The sequence below is a fragment of the Capsicum annuum genome, chromosome 4, assembly GCF_002878395.1.
Source record: "Capsicum annuum cultivar UCD-10X-F1 chromosome 4, UCD10Xv1.1, whole genome shotgun sequence".
Classification (NCBI taxonomy): Eukaryota; Viridiplantae; Streptophyta; class Magnoliopsida; order Solanales; family Solanaceae; genus Capsicum; species Capsicum annuum.
In genome coordinates, this window is record NC_061114.1 from 106347484 (window position 1) to 106359071 (window position 11588).

Genomic DNA, 11588 nt, shown 5'->3' on the forward strand with positions numbered 1-11588 from the left:
AATAGTTTTAGAATGTGTTATGAGCATTATCAGTTCAGCCAGTTATCAGATATCAGTTAAACTTAGAACAATCCAATATTCCAAGTCAGTTCAGTTGGGAGTAGGATTAAGCACCGAGAGAGTGCAGGGATGATGGCTTCCCCGTCAGATAGGCAGAGTCATTGGTAGAAGTCCTTGTACTCTAGAACTACGTATCCGGCGTAGGATAAGAGGAGTCATGTAAGGCCCCAAAATCTGATCCCTGGATGTAACATGGTGCTCAAGGCTACGAGTAGCCTTAAGCCAACCCTTTGAGCCTTCTACTAAGTCTGAACCTTACTTCAAGATCATCTAATCAAGAAACAATGTTGTATTATACCAAAACTAAACTGAATAAACTGTACATAATTTCTGAACAAAAAATATTGAAAGTCTATAAATAAACTCGTAGTCCGACAAGCCTCTACTACTAATAAAGAACTAGAGAGACATGGGGGCAGACCCCCAACTGACTCAGTCTAAACTGAAAATGATAACTCAAATACTATGTAAGATGGAAATCTGAAGAAGTAGGCCTTCGAATCATGAGGACTCACCAACTGTGGGAGCGTAGATAAAGATGCTCGAACTACTCATGTTGTTGATACGAAGCACCTGAACCTACATTATAAGACAATTTAGCACATAAACATATATGTTGATCAACACTTTGAGGATGTACTGAGTATATGGGGTTATAATGCATAAGTAAACATCATCATAATTAGAAAGTAAATGCATATGGATGTATATGGCTCACATAAGCTTGATTATCCAAAATATCAAAATAGAAAATCATGTATAACCAATCATACTTATAAATCTAGTGAGTCATAACACCTAGTCTTATAAAATCTTTTCTATCATTTTTTTTCTTTTGAAACTTAGAAAATTTAGGACTTAGAGACTCCAAAATTAATCACATAGACACCTAGTCTTATAATCTCCTTATAAATTAATCACTTGTACTTAGGACACAAAATATACAACTTTAATGCATCAAAATCATATTTAAACTTCATGCTTAACAGTCATCTTAAAAGATTTCAACAATCTTAACCAAGATAGTTGAAAATAACTCATAATATGAATCTCATGATTTCAAACATGGATATATGTAAATCTTTTGCATTTGAAGCCTTAAGCAACATGATAATTTCATAAACAAAATAATAAGAATTGGGTAACAACTCTAACTTGCAAATCATGTAATCTTTAATAAAAATCAAGTTTTTTGGGCATAAGGACGAAAGGATTGTCCTTATTTTAACCCCACATACCTTAGATTATGAACAAAATGAATAAGCTTGATTTTTTAGATGATATTTGTACTCTTGAATGAAGATTCTTGAAGCTATTGGTTTAGGGATCTTAAATCTTGAAACAATCTGGAAAAAGGATGGTGGAATCTTGAGTTCCTTGGAGATGAATGTTGAAGCCTAGGGTTTTGGATGAGAGTAATTTTGATGAAACTTAGCATATAATGCTTCTAAAAGGATTTAATCATGTGTTTGGACAGATTGGGGGTTTGGAAAAAGTCCAAAATACCCCATTTAACTCCTAAATGAAACTGGAAAAATAAACAGGGGTCTTGATTTTTAGCCTTGGTGCGATGCGCCACTATCGCGCATAGCCATTGAAAAATGCCAATTGGGAAAATACTTGGTGGCATGATGCGGTGGTATCGCGTTTCCACCTTGGATAGCACCTGGACACTTGGTGCGACATGTTAATAGCGCGGTCCTTCACTGGAATCGGATAATTGGGAATTTAGCTCTCTCCGCGACATGCAAATATCTTGAAGGGCCACTAGAAATTAACAATTAGGAATTAACACTACTCCGCGACACGCTAAGGGTCCAAGTGATAGTATTTTACGACTGGAACTTAAAATATACATAACTTCTTACCCGGTTATTGGATTTAGGTGAATCTTATATCGTTGGAAAGCTTATTCGATTTCCTATGCTATGGAAAGTTCAAATCTAAAGATTCCACACAAATTAAATAATATTCATCTTGGAAGCTATCTCTTAACATCCTAGGGACGGATTCTAGCTAGAAAAGGTATGGGGTATTACAATATCTCCCCCTTAGAAATATTCGTCCTCGAATGTGTTTAGTTAAGCTAAAATTTCTAAGGAATCTGAGAATATAAGATAGCATGAACAACTAAAATAAACTAAGCAACTGAATCTAAATCATTTTGAGCTTCTGAGTAACTCGGTGAGTGCATGAACTTACATGAGGTCATCTATATTGCTGAATATCTGATTAGAAAGGAACTGAATCAAGGAAGAGTATTACCTTCGGCTAGATCTGAGTTTGCAGAGAAAAGGTGAGGGTACTTGGCTCGCATATCTGTTTCTTATTCCCAAGTAGCGCCCTCAATCGACTGATTTCACCAAAGAACTTTAACCAAGGGAACTTCTTTATTCCTTAGTCTACGGATCTGATGATCTAAAATCTTAATTAGAATCTCTTCATAAGAAAAACTATTCTGAATATCTGAGTTTTCTAAAGGAACTACAATGGTTGAGTGACCAATGCTCTTCTTAAGCATGGAGACGTGGAATACAGGATAAACTGTTGACAAATCTGCGGACAACTCAATCTCATAATTTACTTTCCCAACACGACTCAAAATGTTGAAAGGACAAACATATCAGGTACTGAGCTTCCCCTTCTTGCCAAATCTCTTTACCCCTTTCATGGGTGAAATCTTCAAATACACTAAATCACCAACTTCAAACTCAAGATCTCTCCTTCTCACATCCGCATACGATTTCTGATGACTCTGGGCTGTTTTCAATCTTTCTCTAATCAACTTGACTTTCTCCATAGCTTCAAACACTGCATCAGGCCTAAGCAAAGCAGCCTCACCCACTTTAAACCAACCTATGGGTGACCTACATCTCCTCCCATATGGAGCCTCAAACGGGGCCATCTGAATGTTAGAATGGTAACTGTTATTATAAGCAAACTCAATCAATGGAAAATGCACATACCAACTATCTTTGAAATCAAGAGTACACGTCCTCAACATATTCTCTAGAGTTTGTATGGTCCTCTCTGCTTGACCATCTATCTGAGGGTGGAAAGCTGAACTAAGATGGATTTGGGTAATAAGACCCTTCTGAAAGGCTCTCCAAAACTATAAAGTAAACTAAGTACCTCTACCCAAGATAATAGACAAGGGAACTCCATGCAATCTGACTAACTCTCAGATGTACAACTTAGCATAGTGTTTAGTTGTATAAGATGTGTGAACTGGCAAGAAATGCGCTGACCTAGTTAATCTGTCTATAATAACCCATATCGAATCATGATGATGACGCGATTAGGGTAAACCAGTCATAAAATCCATATTCACCTTTTCCCACTTCCAAGTGGGGATACTTAAATCTTGCAACGTACCACCAGGTCTTTGGTGCTCTACCTTAACTTGTTGACAAGTTTCAAGCTTTTCTACAAACTCTACTATATCTTTCTTCATACCACTCCACCAATAAATTTCCTGCAAATCGCGGTACATCTTGGTAGCACAGGGATGAATAGAATAACATGCGCCATTCTCTTCATCCATAATTCTCTATCTCAGATCATCTATACAAGGAACACATAATCTACCTTGGTATCTTAACACGTTATCTCCCCCTTGGAGAAAACCTCTCCCTTTATCCCTTTAACTGGCTCTTTCAGTTTGACCAAATTAGAATCCATGTCTTGTTTCTCCTTCATTTCTGAAACTTGGGAAGACTCAAAACTACTCTAAACCCAAACGTTACCTTCAGCTGAATCAACCAACCTAACATCCAATCTAGCCAAACGATTAACTTCTTAAGCTAATTCTTTCTTATCTTTCTCTACATGAGAAACACTGTCCATAGACAATCTACTAAGGGCGTCTGCCACTATGTTGGCCTTTCCCGAATGATACAACACGCTCATATCATAATTTTTTAGCAACTCCAACCATCTCCTTTGATGAAGATTCAACTCTCTCTGAGTAAAAACATACTGCAAGCTTTTGTGGTCCATGAACATATCAACATGTACAACATACAGATAATGTCTCAAGATTTTCAAAGCAAAAACCAAAGCAGCTAACTCCAAATCATGGGTTGGATAATTATTTTCATGAGGCTTCAACTTTCTAGAGGCATACGCTATGATCTTACCTCTCTAAATCAACACACAACCCAAACCAACTCTAGAGGCATCACAATACACCACAAAACCATCAGTACCATCAGGTAATGCTAACACTGGGGCCGAAGTGAGTCGAGTCTTCAACTCCTGAAAACTCTTCTCGCAGGAATTTGACCATTGGAACTTAACTTTTTTGGGTCAATCTAGACATAGAAGATGCAATAGACGAGAAACCTTCAACAAAACGGCGGTAATAGCCAGTTAGACCAAAGAAACTCCTAATGTCTGATGGAGAGATAGATCTAAGCCAATTTCTTATAACTTCTGTATTTTGGGGATCAACTCTAAGGCCATCGATGAAAATAATATGACTGAGAAAGGCTACTGACCTTAGCCAAAATTCATACTTGTTGCACTTGGCGAACAATTGATGATCTCTAAGAGTTTGTAAGACAATTTTAAGATGGTTTGCATGGTCATCCTCACTACAGGAGTACACAAGGATATCATCTATGAATACTATGACACACATATCTAGGTACTACTTAATCACTCGATTCATGAGGTCCATGAAAGTTGCTGGAGCATTGGTTAGCCCAAAAGACATGACTAAAAACTCAAAATGACCATAACGGGTTCTAAAAGAAGTCTTTGGAACATCACATTCCCTAACTTTAAGTTGATGAAACTTCACCACTTGGGTACAATAATATATAGAAGAATAACAGGAATGGAGCCAATCCATACCAAGAATAAGATCAAAATCAACAATGTCTAACTCTATCAAGTCTTCTAACATGACTCTATGAAGAGCAGTGATAGGACACTTTTTGTAAATCCATTTGGCAACAACTGACTTACCTATTAAAGTAAAAACTAAGAAAGGCTCGAGAATCTTTTTAGAACTTATATCTAAATTCACAACAACTAATAGGGTCACATAAGAGAAACTCGATCTGGGGTCTAACAACACATACATATCAAAATAAAAAACACAAAGCATACCAATAATAGCATTTGGTGAATTTTTCAGCTCCTGGCGAGATGATAGAGCATAGAATCGATTCTGGTGCTGTCGGCCATCGGTACTGGATAAGGCACCCTGAGGAGGGACTGGGCGAACTACAGGGGCTGGTGCACTGGTAGCCTGAGTATGAGGATGAACATATCTGTTTCCATGCTTATCATACGGACACTCTCTAATTCTATGTCCCAACTTACCGTAACCAAAACAACCCTTCTGCTCAGCCAAACACTCACTGGGATGTGTTCTACCACACTTAGAACATAGATGATAATTGTCCTTACCACTCATACAATTCTGGGATCTGGACATAGAAGACTTACCTCACTGCTCCTGCCTACATCTAGGAGTGAGAGCACTAGCTAAAGACAGCGCTGGCATAGAAAAATAGTTCTAAAACTATAGGCGATTCCCCCATGGGATCTAGTCTGATCATACTCAAACTGCCTTGTTCTAGCCCTCTTATTTACTCTCTCTCTTTCCTTCATCTTTTCTATCTCAATGTAATAAGAATGCATCATCAATCTAGAAATATCCATGTCTCTATTGATCATAGCAGTTCTACACTCCTTAACTACCAATCTAGACATACCGGTCATACACTTACTTATGCTTGACCTAGGGTCAACCATCTGATCTGGGGCATACTTAGACAACTAGTTGAAATTGAGGCAATACTTTTTCACTCTAATAGAGCCCTGCCTTAGGTTCATAAACTCTTCTATCTTAGCTTCCCTCATCTCAAGTAGGAAGAATTTGTCTAAGAAGGCATCCTGAAACGTCTGCCAAGTCATGGAAGCTGCATTTTTCCCTCTACTCTACTTCCACATCACTACCCAATCATAAGCAATATACTTCAGCCTATAGGATGTCAATTCTACACTCTCTTCTTTATGAATATGCATTACCTGGGTGATCTTATTCACCTCATCAAGATACAGTTGTGGGTTCTTTCCTGCTTTTGACCTAAAGAATTTTGGTGGGTTCATTTGCATAAAGTCTCGAATTTTGACTGCAGCTAAATCCCAATCTTGCTGAGGTAGGACTACAACCTGACGATTAACTTGAACATTAGCAGTCATAGCTTGGGATAGCGCCTGAAAAACTGCTCAAAACTCTGCACGTGACACATTCTTATTCAAAGGATCTGCAGGCTGAGGTGGTTGGTTATCATTTCTACGGGCATTAGCTCTGCAAGGAGGAATATTTTGTCATAAAAGAGCATGAGTTAATAGCAAATAGATACAGTTGTAAGCATGATGGATTATGAAAGAATGAGAGGATTTCCCTAAAACACTCCATAGCCTCTTGCTTATAGATATGGCGCGCTTCACACTAATGATCAAGACTCTATGTAACGCGGCTTGTCTGACTCCCTAGGACTCCCTAAACCTTAGGCTCTAATACCAAGTTTGTAACGCCGCAAAATCTAATCTCAAGATGTCACACGGTGCTCAAGGCTATAAGTAGCCTCAAGCTAACCCTTTGAGATTGCTACTAAGTCTGGACCTTACTTCAAGATCATCTAATCGAAAAATAATACTATATTACACCAAAACTGAACTGAATAAACTGTAGATAATGTCTAACAAAAAATACTGAACGTTTGTAAATAAACTCGTAGTCCGATAAGCCTCTAATACTAATAAAGAACTAGAGAGCCATTGGAACAGACCCCCAACTGACCCAGACTAAACTGAAAATGATAACTTAAATACTATAAAAGATGGAAATCTGAAGAAGTAGGCACTCAAATAATGAGGACTCACCAACTGTGAGAGCATAGTAAAGATGCTCGAACTACTCACGTTGTTATATGGAGCACCTGAACCTACATTATAAGATAATGTAGCACATAGACATATATGTGGATCAACACTTTAAGGATGTACTGAGAATATGGGGGTGTAATGCATAAGTAAACATTATCATAATTAGAAAGTAAATGCATTTGGATGTATATGACTCACATAAGCTTGATTATCCAAAATATTGAAATAGAAAATCATATATAACCAATCATACTCGTAAATCTAGTGAGTCATAACACTTAGTGTTATAAAAGCTTTTCTATCATTCTTTTCTTTAGAAAGTTAGAAGCTTTGGGACTTACAGACTTTGGGAATTAGGGACTTTGGGCTTGGGAGTTTTTTCTAACCAACATATACCATGTGAGCTGACATGGAGTCCAACGTCTTGCCCATATTGGGGAGAGCTGTTCAACCCTTGCCATCAGAATAAAACGTTAACTTGAGTGATCACAATCTTAGTCATCCACATAGAAGTGGGAATAATTTTAGTCCTATGGTGGCACGTAGTTCTGGGGCATGAGACCTTGGAATCATACCCAACTCGTTGCTAAATACTTCTCCCATACTTACGCTCAGAAATTCTAGAAAATCCACCTTAAAATAGCATAAGGGTTTATAATTAAAACTGATTATGCTTTTCTTCATTAAATCTCAAACTATGTAAAAAAAAATGTGGATTCCTTGTCTTAACTTAGGATCAAAAGATCAATATTTGATCTTAAAAACACTCATCAAACTTGTCAATAAAACCTAAGATCATAATCTCCTTATAAATTCATCACTTGTTCTTAGGACTCAAAATATACAATTTTAATGCATCAAAATCATATTTAAACTTCATGCTCAATAGCCATGTTAAAAGTTTTCAACAATCTCAACCAAGATAGTGGAAAATAACTCATAATATGAATCTTAGGATTTCAAACATGGATATATGTAAATATCTTGCATTTGAAGCCCTAAATAACATGATAATTTCATAAACAAAATAATAAGAATTGGGTAACAACCCTAACTTGCAAATCATGCAATCTTTAATAAAAATCAAGCTTTTTGGGCATAAAGACGAATGGATTGTCCTTATTCAAACCCCACATACCTTAGATGATGAACTAAATGAATAAGCTTGATTTTTGAGATGCTTTTTATACTCTTGAATGAAGATTCTTGAAGCTCTTGGTCTAGGGATCTTAAATCTTCAAATAATTTGGAAAAAGGATGGTGGAATCTTGAGTTTCTTGGAGATGAATGTTAAAGCCTAGAGTTTTGGATGAGTGTAATTTTTATGAAACTTAGAATTATAGCATGTAATGCTTCTAAAAGGCTTTAATCATGTGTTTGGATAGGTTGGGGGTTGGGAAAAGTCTAAAATACCCCCTTTAACTCCTAAACGAAATTGAAAAATAAACTGGGTCCCAATTTTTTACCTTAGCGTGATGCACCACTATCGCACCAAGCCACTAGAAAATGCAAACTGGGAAAATGCTTGGTGGTGCGATGCGGTGGTTTTGCGTTGCCACCTTGGATGGGACCTGGACACTTGGCGCGACTCGCCAATATCGCGGTCTTTCACTGGAATTGGACAATTGGGAATTTGGCTCTCTCCACAATGTGCCAATATCACAGAGGGACACTGGAAATTGACAATTAGGAATTCACACTGCTCCACGATGCACTAATGGTCCAAATGATGGTGTTTTGCGACTGGAACTTAAAATAGCCATAACTTCTTACCCGGTTATCAGATTTAGGCGAATCTTATATCGTTGGAAAGATTATTCGATTTGCTACGCCTTGGAAAGTTCAAATCTAAAGAATTCCACACAAATTAAATAATATTCATCTTGGAAGCTATCCCTTAACATCCTAGGTATGGATTCTAGCTAGAAAATGTACGGGGTATTACAAGTCACTCGTCATATTAGGCTTGGCGAGGTCACCCATCAGTTTAAGCTTGATATTCTTAGTCCTTCGGGACATTACATCAGTATAATGGATCTACACAGCTAGCGTTAGTACCCTTGGCATGGTACTGACACCCTTTCAACTAGGATTATACGTTGGACCCTGATTAGCTCAAATCGGGGCATATCGGTCAGATGATACCTCCCACAGTCTCAATACATTAATTAGTTCAGTAATTTAGTTTCGGTTGCTTGACCATAGCATACAGATATCAATGATTCAGTTATCAGATTTCAATATTTTAGTATTTACAGATTATATTCAGAACATGTTATATGCTTGGTCATGCATCCGCTGTACTTGCAGATTTTATGCATTCTCAGTATTTATAAATTTCATGTATACCTAGTATTTACAGATTCTATGCACTCGATTCTATACTTTATGTTATATATCAGAAAGTTATTATTCATGTTCATAAAACTATGCATATCAGCCTACCTCATTTAGCATACCAGTACATCCAAAGTACTGATCGCGTACTCTTTTCTTGCGCTATGATGTATCATATCATAGGTTCGGATACCTAGTTCTCGGATTGTGTATAGACTTTCCATACTATCAGTTGTAGCAGTGGTGAGTCCTCATATTTTGAGGACAGACTATTTTATTTCATGATTTTAGCTCAGTAGTTAGTTGGATTTAGTTAGGGCCAGTCCCATCAACTCATATTCACTCAGTTTAGAGGCTTTTGGACATTTCAGATAGTCAGTCAGTTTATCTTTATCTTATCATTTTCAGATAGTTGTTTTCTAGATTCATGATTCAGTATTATTTTCAGTTGCTAAAACCTTATGGCTTATCAGTTGTTCTTCCGTATATGTTATTGTATTATTCAGTGCACACAGTAAGTACCAGCTCATGGGTTAGCTTGTAGTCCTTTGGGACTATAAGCACCATGTGGCGCCCAGAGTGTACTCGTGGGGAGTTACAGAGGTTCAGAGTATCACTGAATTACCTGAGAAATAAAATTATTAAAAACATGGCCATCACCTTTGTTTATTCAGTGGACCATAAGTGTTGAAGATTCAGGCAATTTGTATTTCTGTAACTGGGGCAACATTTCAATAATGTGAAGCAATACATCAGAATAAAGAGCAATGTAGTAAGGTACACATGTTCACGCAGTCATTTGATTGAGAAAGAGTTATCTCGAGATAATTAATTTTGAGATTCTCTATATCGAGATTAGTCCCCCCACTATGTATATGGGATAACTTATCAGATACACATGTTCAATCACACAGTTGTTTGGTTGGGAAAGAGTTATCTCGAGATAATTAATTTTGAGATTAGCTATCTCGAGATTAGTTATCTCATCATGTATATGGGATAACTTATCCAATCATTATGGCATAAATAGTGAAACAAATAATCCCGAATTAAGTTGTATCTCCAACCAAATGCGGGATAAAATAATCTTCATTTTATCCCGAAATTATTATACCTTATACATCACGCCAAAAGAATTAGTAATAAACTCATCTTTATGTAGTTCATTGTTTTGGCAGCAATTTTTTACTGTGTTGCAGTGATTATGTATTCTGTTACAGTTGTGATCTTGAAAAATTAGTCAATAACAGGGAGGCAAAAGAAAATTAAAGTCGAGCAATACCTTTTAAATTTCAATAAGCCACTGCATGCTTTATTTAAATAAACTTGTGCCGAATCAACTATAACAAGGAAACGAAATTAAGATCTTGTTGTATTCTAATTTCTGCTCTTTATAAGTGTGAACTTTGATCAAAATATCAAAAATAGAATTCAAAATAAAGATCTATATTTTTTTTGAGGAAATAAAAAACTTTCTTCCAAATTTGAAAGCAGAAATGAAACAGAAGAAGCATGTATTATCCTTACCTTGACAAGTTGCTTGAGAAATAGAAGATCAAGAAGTTGTTGTTGGGAACACGGTGAACAACCTAACAAATTAGAAAAGTAAAAAAAGAAATTATGAAAACAGCAGAGATGTGATAGAACAGAGACAATAAGAAAACAACAAAGACATGAAAGACTGGAGATAAACCAAATAAAAAAGGACCGTTGAAAGCACATGGGTCGACAAACTGGTCGAACAGCATAGAGGAACACATAGTAAAAAAACATGATGATATTGGTAAATTCTTACAAGATACGGTATATAAATTATATATAAAAAGACATGTTATAAATATATGCTTCAAAAGAATTTTTAATCATAAGAGTACACAATTATTATATTTAGTCATACTGAAATACTATATTCCCACAGTGCAAGCAGACAAAGATGAATTGAATTAAAACAGATTCAGCAATAAATTTTCACTTGACAAGAGGGTTCGTTTGGGTGGTAACTACTTCTTACCTCCGACTCTAAGGTTTTGGATTGGAGTCACTAAGGGAGCAAAAAGTTGGGAAATCCTAAAAAGGGGTGCACACACAAAAAAGATTTTTATTTCTCTCTTGAACTTTTCCAACCTTGATTTATAACATTAAACTAAGTAGACCTCTCATTTCTCATAATCAAAAATTAGAGGAAGAAACACATACAAAACAATTATCAAAACTTAAGATATGTAGAAGTTAAGTGGTAATCAAAATTTGTAAGAGCAGCAACCTAAGAAACCAAGAGCAAGAAG

At 36.4% G+C, this 11588-nt stretch overlaps 1 long non-coding RNA gene across 1 annotated transcript; it reads right to left on the bottom strand.

The window, feature by feature from the left end:
- Window positions 1-331: 331 nt before the first annotated feature.
- LOC124897871 lies at window positions 332-10976 on the bottom strand. The gene is made up of 3 exons (XR_007054817.1): window positions 10831-10976; window positions 10586-10643; window positions 332-639 (listed from the first exon to the last, which is right to left on the bottom strand). It is a non-coding gene; the product is annotated as an uncharacterized LOC124897871 (long non-coding RNA).
- Between the last annotated feature and the right edge of the window lie 612 nt (window positions 10977-11588).